Genomic DNA, 15,201 nt, shown 5'->3' on the forward strand with positions numbered 1-15,201 from the left:
ATCCTTGTGGAGTCCTTCCAACCTTGGATATTCTGATTCTGTGACTGATTGTATGATCTGGTCCTTGTGCCTTCAGCCACTGATTTCAAATATTTGCTAAAGTGAGTACGTGTGTCTATCTGTGCATCTTTTAACAAAAGCAGGCTTTGTTTTCTTTCCTTTCTGGTTGAATCTGTCTATTGCAAAGAAGGATAAGAAACTGAGGTTTTTTGTGGTGCTTAAACTGAATGCAATCGGTAAATTTTCAAGCTGTTGACAAGAAATTCGGCAGACTAATGCTGCTGTCTTACTTTCTTCTTTTGATTTTTCTGTTATCTGTGGGATATTCTGCATATTTTGTTTCAGTGAGGATCTTAAATATTGTTGTCCATTTCCTTGTCTTTAAGAACTATGTGTCTTCAGCCGCTTAAAGACAAGGCTATTAATAATCCAAATGCAAATAAGATTACATGAGTTGCTACAAACAATAAGTTCAGCTCTACTAAGCAGTCTGGTTTTTTCTCCTTAGGTTTAACTTCTTCTTACCTTCTTCCTTATTTGTTTGTTTCTTTTTTGTTTTGTTTTGTATTTTTTTTTGTTTTTGTTAGTTTGGGTTTTTTTAATAGATGTTGTACAATGCCCTTAGGGCACTAATTTGAAGCTCCAGATCTGAAGCTGCAAACAACTGTAGACACAACTGGTGCAACACAGCAACTCAAGAGGAATGCCAAAAGAGCATCAGTTGTACACACAGTGGATCACCAACTCAAGAGAGAGGAAAGAGTCAATTTAGGCTCTACTGAAGTTTGGAGTCTCTCATATATTAAATTCTAAAGTTGTTTTTAAAAACTAGAGCCTTATGTCTCTCACCTGTACCATTCCCTGTACCATTGCTTTGCTTACATTATTGATCAGCCTGTTCTTGTTCCTACAGACATTAAATGTTTTTTTCATATTCAGGGAGTGGCAATTTTATTTGTTTCAGATTTTAAAAACAAACAAACAAAAATCCCATCCCCCCCAAAAGCCCCAAATCGGTACAACTTAACTACTGTCTCCAAATCCTTTCAGGGAGCTAACTATATTAAAATTAAGTGGAAAATACTCTGCTGCTGCAGAACTCTGTGTGTGTGGGGAATCTTATGAGTCAGATATTTACTCTTTTTGTTTTGTTCTTGTAGTGAAGGTCAAACACTTCAAATGAAAGAGTTCAAGTAGCTGAAACTGAGTGAGGAACAAACTGTGCATAATTAGAATGCTCTGTTTTGAACAGCTCCTATATTTTTGACACAAGTGAATATTTATGCTATAAAGCCATATTTTGTGTTGTGCAGCCTTACTGCTTGTCATACAGGTTCTCAGTATTTCACTTTACAGCATATATTTGCATTCAGAATTCATTATGCACACATCACAAACACTACACAATGGCTGAGTTTAAACAAGTCTGTTTCTGTACTTTTGGATCAGATACAAGTGGCAGACTAAAGTATAATGAAAGCAGCAAACCTCAATGATAACTGAGCAGCATATTCTGAAACCTACAAACACTTCCAATTACAGGGTTTCCAAATAGTTCTTTAACTTATGGAGCTGTTTTAAGGTGCCCAAGTTTTTTGCAACAGAGCCTTGCAAAAAAAAAAAGAGTCAATCAGAAAGGAACAGGAGGGAAATGCTTCTTTCTGCTTGCATAGAGGCATTCCTTTTAAGAGCATCAAAATTTTTTTAAAAAAATAGATGAACTCCCAACATTTATGCTTTTAGTCTGTGAAAATCTTCCTGTCTTAAAAAGGATTTTTGTCATAATAATAATAATAATATTTTTTAAAAGGAGGAATAACACCTGATCTGGGTTTTCAAAAGCAATTACTGAGTAGGTTTGAGTTGAATTTCTGTATGAGAGGAGATGACACTGAGCAGTCCTAAACCTTTTTCAGAGCTGCAAAGGAATAACCAAAATCATTTGACATTTTGGGGAGAGTGAAAAGAATAAAATTATGATTTCTTACTTTAACAGATGGCGCCATTCTTCTCTGGATGGCTCTTCCACTAAGAAATTATAATATGAACATTTCTGTTGAATGAGTTGAAATCAAAGGTCAGTACTTAAATTTACCTTGATTTAATTCACCCTGGTTTATCAAGCCATCTCATTTTGCACATTTCCCTTCCTGCTCTTGCAATCAGCAGTGCTTCAAGTCACAAAGCAGAGCCACTCCAAAGACCACAGCTAAAAGCAGCAACTGTCATCAAAGAAAAATAAAACCAACATTAAATGAAACAGAATTCATTAGAATCATAAAAGTAATCCTACATGCTTTTTCAAATCTTAACTATTTGAGTAGTCATTTGAGGCAAACAGGTGAACAGTCTGTATGAAAAGGTTATTCAGTGGTTACCGGACTGAAAATCAATCTGTGCTTAACTTCTTATCTACATCAAGCCCTGTACTGTGGTCAGGCAGAAAAAGTCAAAACAATTAGCTGGTCACGTTAAGAAGAAGCTTCTTTTTCCTTGTGGCCACTTTGGCTCCAGTGCACAATATATGTTTAAAAATATGTGCTTTTTCATAATAAGGTAGGTTTTCCTCTTTTTTTATGGACATTTTGTGTTCAGACTTTATGAAATTGCCATTTGAGCTATAAACTCCCACCCCACTCCCCAGTTACTGAACTATACAAGCAGTCCCAGTTTGTACCCTTCCCCAGAAACCCATAAAAAAAAGTAATTTAATAAAATGAAGAAGCTGACAAGTCTCTTTAACACAGCAGATACTGTCATGCTGCCATAGCTGAATGCCCTGTACATGGCACAGCTCACTGTAGGAGGAAAACACAACAGAATAAGACGACAGAAACAAAACTGGAAACCACAACAGAGAATATTCTTTCAGCTCAGCTCTTCTGGCAAACTGTATGACCTGATTGAAAATGACACAGTTAGTCCAGTCTTTAAAATATTTCACTCTTCTGTGAAGGCCAAAATGAAGAGGTTGTTATTTCATTTTGGTTTTCAAAGTCTGTTTGGAGGACTCAGTCCTCAGAGGAGAAACTTCTGTTCACCATAGTGAACCAGAGGTACCAGATATCAAAGATACATGTAGGGTTCAAAAATACCATTTCATGGTGACTTTGCTGGAAAAAAAACCCAAGCAAAACCAAATCCACATTTAATAATCATCTAGATTTACCACTTCCAGATAATCTCACCTAAGTTAAAAAACCCTATTGACTACCAGTGGAAATGGGCAATTAAAGTGTTGTTTTTTTTCTTTCAGATTTTAGTGCACCAAGTAAAAGGATAGCATAAAGAAATCCAGCAGCTGTCTTCTGCTTTTCTTTCTCTCTGAGAGCAAGTACAGGAAAGCATTTCAGGCAGAACAATGACAAAGGAGTGTTCTTCCTACACTAATGTAGCACATGTATTTAATCAAATTATTGCCTCTAAAAAGATTCTTAAGAAACATTATTTTTGCACTGGTTTATTGTTGCACAAAGAAAAGAAAAAAGAAAAGAATATACATATTTCAGCCATTTTGAAATATGACAAACGAAACATTTCTGGCTACTTAAATGAGCGGAATGATATGATTTAATTGTGAATGACAGTTAAAAGCATCCATATCTGGGTTTTCATCCTGTAGATTACATTTCCCTACCTGGCTTGACAAACATAAGATAAATAATGCATATTTGTTTTATTTGCATATTGGCTTCTATGAAGCTAGTGACTGTGATTCACAAATAAGTCTTGTGTCTGCTTGGGTGGGGGGGACAGCTTATGCATTATGTGCTGTGTGCAGCATTTTAATTGTAGTGGACATTAACATTCAAGATTGTAAAATAACCCCAGCATCTATCCTTATATAGCAATAGATTTATATCTCAGAACATGTACTGAAGTTATTTTCAAGGGCTGTATGAAGTGGTGTTGCTGAAGGGATTTTACTAATAGCTGGAAAACAGCCAGTTTATTCCAGTGATTTCAGCTGTAAAACAACGATGAGCAAGAAAATTGGAAACATATTCAGATTTCATCCTAATGCCCTATATAGAGTCACTGTTATTTTATTCATTCTGGTAGAGTTAAAACGTGAAGCAAAAAAAGATTGAATATAACCACACATAAAACCCCCACATGATTTATGAGTTGTTCTTGAAGATTTTAGATGGTTTTTTCCTAGCTGAAGGAAAAGTGACGTTTTACAGGCAAATATATAAAGTATGGTATTGAAAGATCTTTATCAGAGATACATAAGAACTAAGCCACACATGAAACCTGCAATAAAATACTTTATTCATTCTGGATTTCTGTTTAAACTTTTGCATTATTACTAACTTTATTTTGAGAAAGGACCATTATAAGATGTCACACTGATGAACTTCCGTTATCAGACTTCTTGCAGAATATCATTTCCTAATTATGCCCATGGAAGTGATGGGAAAACATCCCCCAGGATCCTCTGGATCCCCTGAATTTGAGACTCAGGTTTTCAGAGAAATCACATTTTATGAGACTGTGTAATAGTGTTTTTTCTCCTGAATCCTGAGAAACTCTGGCTAGATTATAGATACATGGAGATACACGAAGTGATTCAAACATGGATATTTAAAAGAGCTTTACCTTTGTATACAGGTGCAGCTGACTTTCAGTATAAGATATTAAATGGCATTCTACCACATATGGGTTATAAAATTAGTAACATTTGAAGGAACTGAAAAAAAGTTGTTATAAAATTAGTAACATTTGAAGGAACTGAAAAAATTTGGTGTGTGGTTTTGGTTTTACAGTTGTTGAACCAAAAGTTTTGCTGGTTTGGTTTTACTGTTTTATTTATTCAATTTTTGTTGACATTGTTGTTACTGTTGTTGTTGACTATGGTGAACAGACTAACACTTGCATTTCTCTGAACTTGCCTGGGGGTGAGAAAGAGTTGGTTTTTGTATACTACATATTTGGCAGAAACCATTGTGACAAGAAAGATCCTGCTCAGATGGAAATTTGTGCCTTGGAGAATCAGAGGTGAAGGACTAGATTTCTTGAGCTCCCCATGCCCTTATTGACAGCCTAGACTAAGCAGCAACCAGTCCTGTGTTCAGACTCAGGCAAAAAATATGATGTGTCTTATTCCTGCAGAATAATAACAACTTCTACAGCTCCCAAAATTGGGTTAATGGTAGGATTTATTTCACAGCTGACAGAAAGCCTGTGACGTTTTCATGAGGAGTACGCTGTGCCATAGTTTTGTCCTTTAGATTTCGAAATCCTTCCATTTTAGAAAGTCAGTGTGTTTTTTATATATTTAGAAGGTGGTACAGTAATTTATGATAATTTTCAAATTCTTAATAATTTGACATAAGTCCAAGGCAATGGCATTTCTTCTGTGACACTGCATTTTGCTATAAAGTTAAATTGTTTAATTGTATGGACTCTAGCAGTGGTTACTTTCTGGTTTAAATATTAGAATCAGTAAATAAAGGCTGTCTTTTTTATATTAGGTAGTTACAATAATGAATAGTCTATTATTAAATTAAATAGTCTATTATTAAGTGTGGTTAACAGTAATTAGAATTGTTAATAATCTGTTTTCAACACTTTCTAGAAATTGTGGCATGATTATTTTTTATTCTTAGGCAATATGAGGCATTTTTGGTTACAGCTATGCTGAAATGCTCATTTTGGGAGGTAACTTTGATGACCAGTACGGTATCTGGCATTTTCAATAGACTTTTTTAGGCAATCCACCTTGGCTAGAGGAGTTTATGAAATTCCCAGGCCAAACAGACTTATTGAGCAGAGGCCTGATTTTCTGAATGGATTAAATGTCCATACCACTTCCACAGGCCCCTCTGTGTTTCTGTCCCTCTGTCACATATGTATGAATACACTGAAATCAAATCTTAATCATATCAGATTAGTTTTTGTGTTTATGACTGCATAACCTGAGTCAGTTCATGTTATTTTATTTTTTTAAAATAATTTACTTTATAAACTATTTCGAATCAAGTAAGTAGGGTTTGGGCAGTCTATGCATTAAAGAATCTGGTCATTCCCATAAGAATGTCTGCAAAATTTCTCCCTTATTGTAGAAGATACAATATAGGATACTGAATTGCTTATGCCAGATTCAAAAAGGATGATCCTAATCAAAAGGTTGGAATTTTCCTCTCAGATCTGCAAGGCAGATCTCCACTCCAATATTATTCTTTCCCCATATGCATGGAACTTCAAAGGATTATGTTTGTAAAAAGAAAAGAATATCTTAATCAAGATCAGCCATGCACATCTTGAGAGCAGAGTTTGCATCCAAATGAGGACTGACTGAAAAGTGAAATGTTCATTACTATGACTAGAACTGTGTGCAAAAATGAGAAAGTAATTTATGCTGTCAAGTTCAAAAAGGAAATGGACAAAGCATTTCAGAATACATGAAAGGGAGCCCTCTCCTGTTGGCGTAGGAGAGGATGAGACAGCTCAGCAGGCAACTCAAATACCTGTGAGCTGAACTGTGCCTGTGAGCACAGCCCTGAGCGAGAAACAGTGTGTATCATGAACCATCCTGAGAGATACATGCCTCCAGGTACAAGTTTCTGAGACGTACTTGCCTCCTTGTTGCTAGCTTAGAATAGAGGAAATTCATACCAGCACTGATTGGCAGACATGTTGGAAGACAGGGTAAAGCTGATGAAATAAAAAATCTTTCAGTCCCCTCCTCCAGCTCTACATTCCTTTCCTGAATGCAAATATGCCCCCTTTTTATGTTTCTTCAAGGAAGAAAACCAGATTGTATCTGCCTTTAATAGGCAGCTATCATGGACAATTGGTTAATTGGAAATGCAAACTGATGTAGATGTGGGTATTTTTTAATGGCAATGCCTCAAAACGATCCTGTCACTGTTGCAGAAGTTATGGGAGGAATCTGACCAAATTAATTCAGGTATCTTCCAGATTAGCCAGGGAGGCAGAGTCACTGAGGCCATCTAACCATCTATGGCGGGAGCAGCATATGGGCACAGCCTGCTGTCTCCCCTCAGAGACTGTTCAAGGAAGCACGCCAGGAATGCAACTCATACTTCTGGAAGGGTAGACTTAAACCTGATGGTTGGGTTCTTGATAGCTAGTTGAATATATTCGTAGTGAAAAAGGTATGCAATTAGTGTGCAATTTGGTATTGAACAACATAGCTATATGCATGAAATATATTTCTGCATTAAGGTAATTAAATCACAAATTTAAAAAAAATTGGAAAGCAAGTCTTGTTCTTTAAAATATTAAACTATTTACATGTCAATACAGCTCTGTGTTCAATACAGTTCAACAGGTAGTTCCATACCAAGACACCATCTGCTACCCAAAATGCAATCAATCTCTTTTTTTTTTAAAGGATAACAAATCACCCCTTTTTTTATAACTGGCACTTATAGCACAAACAAGGGCATCCTTTGTCCTTTCTGCTCAGCCACAAGGAAAAAGAAGAAATTATCCCTTCCTAAAATAATTTGCCCAGTAGAGGTTGAAGGCATGTGGGCATAACCTACTGATGTCCAGAGACTTTTGGAAGACAGAGGTCTCTCTTCAGAGCCAAGAAGCAGTGAAGTGTCACCCTCGGTGCCACGGCTGTGCATGAAGAGAGGGCATACATACAGTGCAAATTTTGGTTACATAAAGCTTTTGTGACAACCCTTACCCAACGATGAAATAGAAAGTGACATCTTAAGGTAAAAATCATAAAAGAAAAGTACTCAGAGGAAGCAGCTGTTCTCCCACTGCTGCCTCGTCCTTCTGTCAGTCATAAACTTTCTTCCTCTTTTATTTCAGAAATACATTTGGTTTATGTTAAACACATCAAATTATGGTTTGGATAAACTAAACAAGAGATTAAGAAAAAAATTCACAGGCATCTGCATGAGCTCAGAATTCAAAACACAATTTCTTTTTTTAACCAATTTTTCATTTTACAGAAGCTTAACATTTGAAAATATTACAAGCCCACTTCCATGCTTACGACATGCAATAAATACATCCTGGTCATAAAAAAATTTTCCAGCTTTTTTTAAAAGTTATTATTTTTATTTTATTTCATGTTGCAAGGACAATAAACTACTTCAAAATAATTTAAGGGAGCAGCATACTCTTGTAGAAGATTTTCACAAATGAAATAAAGCCTTATCTTAAAACATGAAGCTACCAACAGAAATGTTTCTCCAAAGCTGACTACAAAACTACCTCTTCAGTCACATAGACAGACTTAGAGGGCACTTCTGTGCTCTGAAAACACCTAAGAAAAACTGAAAAATACTGTTTATTATCTAGCCTGCTATGTCTAAGTGACAACAAAACACATATTTTTGGGATTAAAACTTCACAGGCTGACCCCATAAGGTTTTTTATTATGATTACTTATGATTACAATAATTTGTGGGTATGCAATAGAAATATGGTGCTCTATTATATGACTTTCCTTAAATATGGAAAAAATGTCTGGGCAGGCTGTGGTGTGTGTTCCTTTTCAAGGAGCAGGCTTTATGTTACAAAAAAGAAAAGGAAAAAAAAAAATCTCTTCCTGTTCAGTTGCTCCAGATTGTAGTTTCTAGGATCCAAAGGCAGGTTTGAACTGGAGCATCCTGGTCCTTTTGGCTGTCCACTGGCCCAGGGAAGGCCAAACTTGCAAGCCTTTGTGCTTCTGTGGTGTAAGCCCCCCCTTATTTTGTGCTCAGTTTTGCTGTTCTGAAAATAGTCAAGTAAGTATAAAAATATTTCCTTTGTTAATAGCTTTTTGTTACCCCCCAGGATTGATGCTAAGTGTTATACAGTGGTGGATACAGATCAGATATCACATTTTTAATTTTAGTCCAGGAGGATTTATATGATGGTGTCTTCCTCTCCCTCACTCTAGAAGGGTGGGGAGTAGAACAAGTTTTTCTTGCTTAAAAATTGATAACTTGCTTTAAATTCAAATGTGTCTGCTGTGTAGATGAAAACCAGTGAAATCCAGGAGAAACTTGTAGCACATAAGTGCTCTAGGCTATCTGCTGCAGTTTAGCTAATGAATATTAGCAGTGCACTCGATGAATGCTACAAAACAATGTAAAACAAGGCCAAGTTAATGGCTTCAGCATCATCAAAGGTTGTAGATTTTTCATGCCATTATAGAATCATAAAATCATTTAGATTAGAAAAGACCTTTAAGGTGATCAAGTCAAACTGCTATTATGTATTTCAAAATTAAGGACCCTAAAGATTTACAGAGGGAGAGATGTGCTGAAGGATAAGAATTTGCTTCTGCCTCAAAGCAAGAGTGACTATTTCCCAAATAGTCATGGAAGATTTGGAGCTGTACTGCACTGCTAACATTCCTGTGTGAAAGAGTTGTGTACCTGAGGCATTATCAGTCTCCAAGTCATCAACTTCTTTTGGCCTTTCTGCTGTGACTGTGAATCGTGGAGTTACAATTTTCACCAAAGATATGGGGGAAGGAATTTCCCATAACTATTTTTCCTCACAAGAAGTCCAGCTGCAACATTATGTCAAAGGTGGCAGGGAATATGGCCAGACATTAACATGTCCATCATATCCAGCCATGTACATTCCTCACACATATTTTCAATAACTCTTTAAATGTCACTGCAGTAGTCAAGAGCGCAGATACTCACTTTATTGGAAGGTTTTTTTCTATAAACTTGAAAACTTTCTATGAACATACAGTCTCCCTCCCAAATCAGATAATGAGTTTCTGTTGGGGATCTGGACAACCATTTCCAGCTGGACAACCAAATCTAGGTCATAAACATCTTCTCAAGACCAAATTTAAATTGAAATAAAACCATGTGTGGGTAGCAAAGCACCTGTGGTCTGCTCCAATATCTCTAGACAGGGAGATCAAACTTCAGAGGCCACCAGGAAGCATAAACATTTCACATTTAGTAGAAGATTTGCTACAACTAGTATCTAATCCAACAGAGTCTGTGTAGTGGAGAAGATTGATTCCATGCTAGTTTACATGTTAGAATTCCTAGTGGCTACATTGTTTCCCACTTTTCTTAAGTCATGCTTTCTTAGCCTACTTAAAAAAAAAAAAAAAAAAAAAAAGGGACACAAGGTCTTTTTCAGCCTGTTGGAGGTGTCCAAGCACTTCTTAAGGGATGGCCCTCACTTGCTGTGTTTATCTCGTTTTGTTCTTCATTGATTTTTTTTTTTTTTTAATCTGAAAGTGAAACATTTCCTCCAGAATGAGATTGCAATTTGACATGACACAGTGTAGTGTGTTTCTTGATTTTGTTTTTTTTATTTGTTTTCCCAGTACAGAAAAACTAAAAAGTAAATTAAATTCAATTTCAACAGATATTAGGGTTCATCTCAGCAACCAAACTGGGGAGCAAAAAAATCAATTATTCATTTAGCTTCAGTAGGAGCTATTTTTAAGTAGAAAGCTCAGATTTTTTAGTGGATGTCTACTCTATCTGGACTGCCTAATGGTTTTGGATTAAAAGCACTCCCTCATTCAAGACATGTTCAGAAGAAAAATGAAATCATCCTCTAGTTTTTGTCCCCTGGAAACTAACAAATAAGAAACACCCAGACCATATATTTTCTTTCAGTTTTAGAACTTTTGGAAAAGCTCACAGACAGTGAAGGATGAAATTTTGGTATATATATCATAAGACACTTGCTTTAAACAACAGCAATTAGATAGGCATAAGGAAAATGCTACAAAAAAAGCCCCAATTTTGACCAAGTCAAATAAACCATATATTAAGGTTTATGTGATGACCTGTAAAGGGTAAAACATGGAGGTGAAAATGAAATTAGGCTGAACAAATAAATACTGTGTCCCAAAAGACAGCAGAAACTTGGAGCTAGATAAGGAAAAATAAGTGCCTCTATTGAAAGAAAACCACCAACTAAATAATCAAAGTTGTTACAAAAGCATTGTTGTGTAATGATTTTAATATTCTGTCTTCCAGAAGATTAAGTCCCTATTTCAGTACCCAGAAACTTGAATTCTCTATGAAAAACTGACACGGAAAAGAGAAATGCAATTCCTATTCAGAGCAGCTACAAATGTAGAAGTAGTAACCAGTACAATCATGCTCACAGAAGGCAAAGAACTTGCAGGAAAATTGGTGGCTAGTGTCAGAAACTATTTTCTTCAGTTGCCATTTCAGTAGTAAATGTTCATATAAATATTTTTAATAAGAATATCCCATATTAGAAAAAAAAAATCCACTGCTCTGGGTTAAAACCAAGTTGGATTTTTTCTGAATACTCCGTGTCATACTCCTGTTGAGAGAATGACAGAATTATTCACTGAAGCTGTTCAATTAATGAACATATATTAAAGAAAATTGCAATCTACTCAATTTGAGGAAGAGGTGAAATCACTGAATAAATGATTTGTTATGAATTATTCATGTACATCTAGCAAATATGCAATTCCCTCTATTTTTTAGTAAACACTACAACATTTTGTTTTCAAAAGACATTAAATAATCAGTCAGCATATCAGCTGCTGTCATTTCTCAGTTGAGAGCTATGGAAAGGTCTATGGGCCAAATTCAGAGCTTTTTCCCTTCAAAGAAGGTTTAAATTTATCTCAGTTACTAGAGTCTCCCTGAATTTATACTTCCTAAATGAAAGTAAAGTCTTACATTTTCTCTAATATGTTTAATTATTTTAGATAATTAAACACTTTTCTTTACTTTGTTGCAAACACACCTTATATGATCATTATATTTTTTTAAAGTTTTGCTGTTTCTCTCTTTTTTTTTTAATATAATAATGTCATTAAATAATACAAGTCAAGGCAAAATAGAGAAGGAGACAGTTATACAGTTGTCCACTTCAAAAGTTTGTTGGATCTTTTCGACAGTGCTGTAAGAGCCTATCAAGATTGTATGAAAATTACAAAATGGTCACATTTTTCTCTAGTTACAAAGTGACTCAGACAACTACAACAAGGAATTCTATGCCTTTGAAAACCAAACAATCCATAGGGATTACTTACAACAGATCTAAGAAGATCCTTCATTGAAAGTTTTCTGCAAAGGGAATAATAGCTTCTGGTAAAAAGCACCTCATTTTAAGAAATTTTATGTTCAAACCTGAGAATGTAGAGGAAGTCAAATATTCTGCATCTACAAAGATGGATGAACCTCTCTGAAAAGACACAGCATTCTGGAAAATTTCCATGCTCAGAACTTCAGTGAAAAAAAAGACTTCCACAGGAGAGACTTTGGGAAATAGACCTATAATTTCATTTAATCTTGTGTACAAAAATGCGTAAGTAGGAAAACTTCATTTCTCTGGTGACATTTCTTGCTCAGTAATGCATTAATTATCATTATAAATTCTTACTTTGTAGCTGTTAGATCTGTTCAACATTACAATGCCCTGCACTTACCACATTTTTTGTCCTTTCTCCACCAGCTTCATCTATTAGCTGTTTTATCCTGGGATGTTCTTGGAGGGAAATGGGAAATCTGCCAACATCTTGATTTCCTGGCGGAACATGGTGAAATTGAAATTACATGTTTTGCTAAGTGGCAACAACGTTTTCACTTTAAAACAACAGAATATAATTTGTTCATTTTTTAGAACTATTTAAGCAAACTTTTACTTTTTAACATGCACCATGTCACTTCAATTCACTGGTAAGCAAAACAGTGGCATGGTATTAACTGTAGCAATATGTCATGTGCATTAGTCTGTTCTGGAAACAAGGTGCTCTTATGACCTCCCGACACCAGATAACTAATTAGCTTTGCCTGTTTGGGATTACTGACTCCAGCTCAGTACTTATCTTGACTAATTACATGTTTTCTCTCTTCGATGCCAGCATCAATTGTGTAAGCCGAGATCCTCCACAATGATGCTCCATACAGTCAAGGAGCATATCAATTCCAAGAAATCTAGAGGATGTATTTTTTGAAAATTAAAGCAATACAGTGGTTTAAAATATAGCACATAGTACATGTTAAACTGGGTCATAATGTGCCAAACATGTCAGATATTTGAGCCCAGTTATTTCTTTGTCTGTTTCTCTGCTTTCCAAACTTACTTGGAGAACAGAACCGTGGTCAAAGTCCCTCTCAAGTCTGCCCCACAGAGCTCTTTTCCCATATATCTGTGAGTAGCCTACACTCCCTTCAACTCAAAAAGTCCATCAGAACCCTTTCCTCTGCCTTTTCTTGTACAACCATTCCCATGTAATTAATCTATCCAATGCCTCTCAAGTTGTTCCTGTCAAAATCTATGTGGGATGAGAAAGAAATTGGGAAAGGATGGTCAACAGTTGTTGATGAGCTACAAACCAGCATTAAGGCTTCCTGTCCTTGATGCTGTGGATCATTAAAAAGGGACTGGAGAAGTCAGTTATTGCTAGAAATGTTTATCGTTGTCCCTCATTTCCAAAGAGAAGATTCTTTGGAAACACATTCTTGTTCTCCTACACAACCTCCTCTCTGGGACAGGAGACATGGCCTCACTGCTTGGATCCTACAAGATCCAAGAATAAATGGCATTAGTAAAAATAAAATTCATTTTGAAGACATCCTTTTACTGATATGATAGGATATTATTATATATTTTAAATTCTGTCCCAAATTAAATTTTAACACAATTAGACATGGTCTGTCTGTCCATTACACTAGAGCTCTTCTTTATATTGGCTCTATCAATTAAACACATTTCACTTATTTCCTGAACTCAGACATGTAATTTTTCCTGTATATTCAGTCCATTTTAAATGTGTTGTGAGTGATATACAGAAAATGCACTTATCTATTAATAAATCAAGTTAAAGAAATGCTTTTTCCACCTTATTAGATTTCATGGCAACCTTTGTCTTTTTTTTCAGATAAACTTTTTCTACTAGAACTTGCTCTCACTTCTGACGTTTTAGCCATCATTTTCCTTTCAAAACTCATGATCAGTGATCCAGAAGTTCAGACACACAATAACTAAATTGTAGGTGGCCCTACTTAACACAGATTTGATGGTTTTACTCTTTTCTCTAACTGAAAGTCTGAAACATCTTCAAAGATGTACTTAGAAACATTTCAGTAGGGTACTCTTAGAAAGTTTTACCTATTTGGCCCTCATCCCCTTTGCACAGGTTTGCAGAGATTCTGAGTCACTAGATAATTCTAGAGGGATTCTGGGGTCTCTGTACCCTAAGTGACATTAATTTGAAGGGAATATCACCCTAAGAAAGAATAATGGCAAAAAGGTTATTCATTCTCACAAAAGATATGGGAAAAACATTTGACTATTTCTGAATAAAACTGTTCATTTTTTTTTTTTTTTTTTTTTTTTTGTTTGTTTTTTGTTTTTTTAATGTAGACTTTGTCTGCCATGGGACTGAAGTTCAGTACTTCAGCATAATTCATGCCAGTCTACACCACATTTTACTATGTCAGCAACATGTGAATCAATTATAATTTTAAGGCTATATTCCCAGTGTTTGAAGAATGATGATATCAACCCCTTTAGTATTAGTGACGTTTACATTTAGGAGAGATGCAGAGAGATAAGGGAGCATCAAAAGAGATGGAAATAGTCATGTTACAATGAATGAAAGTTACTTGCAATTTCTGTAAAATACCAATGTTCCCACATTTACAAATGCCACAGTGAGATAGGCCCATCAAGTGAAAGACATTTCACTTTCCTTTATCCCTTTTACTTTTCCTAATTGAAGTCCAAACGAGCACAAATTAAGATGAGCATGGTGCATAATCAATATTCTTTATAGTAGGAATTCATGGGGAAGATCACATCTTATTAAAATATGATAAGCAAGGAGTTCATAAGCACAGAATTTTTCACAGGCAGAAATAGTAGCTGTTGCTGCTGTTGATTTATGGTTGCTACCAGTGAAGAAAAAAAAAAAATCTTTGTACAGTACTATTGTGTATACATTCAGACCTGACTACAAAATAATGACATCACAAAGTTCCTGCATTACTTAGCACCTACATAATATCTTTCAATGTGACCAGGAATTTTTCACCTATGACTAAAATTGTTGATTTTTTTTTTAATGTTCAAAAAATGAGGTCAAGAATACTGAAAATTTTTAATTTATTTAGGAATATTAAACTGGAGCTGAGCTTTCATTCCTTTTAATGCAATATGTAGTTTAGTGCAATGAACAGAATTTTAGAGTGAAATCAGTGGTAGTCATTTTGTTCATCTGTATAAATAAAATAGCTAAACCAAATC

At 35.4% G+C, this 15,201-nt stretch overlaps 1 long non-coding RNA gene across 1 annotated transcript in view; it reads right to left on the reverse strand.

The window, feature by feature from the left end:
* LOC136369696 (uncharacterized) overlaps positions 1–14,313 on the reverse strand; it is a 358,930-nt gene extending 344,617 nt beyond the window's left edge. Inside the window, exon 1 of the long non-coding RNA XR_010745048.1 lies at positions 14,263–14,313. This is a non-coding gene — a long non-coding RNA (uncharacterized lncRNA). The remainder of the gene's footprint in view (positions 1–14,262) is intronic.
* Between the last annotated feature and the right edge of the window lie 888 nt (positions 14,314–15,201).

Source organism: Sylvia atricapilla, chromosome 1 (genome assembly GCF_009819655.1).
Source record: "Sylvia atricapilla isolate bSylAtr1 chromosome 1, bSylAtr1.pri, whole genome shotgun sequence".
Classification (NCBI taxonomy): Eukaryota; Metazoa; Chordata; class Aves; order Passeriformes; family Sylviidae; genus Sylvia; species Sylvia atricapilla.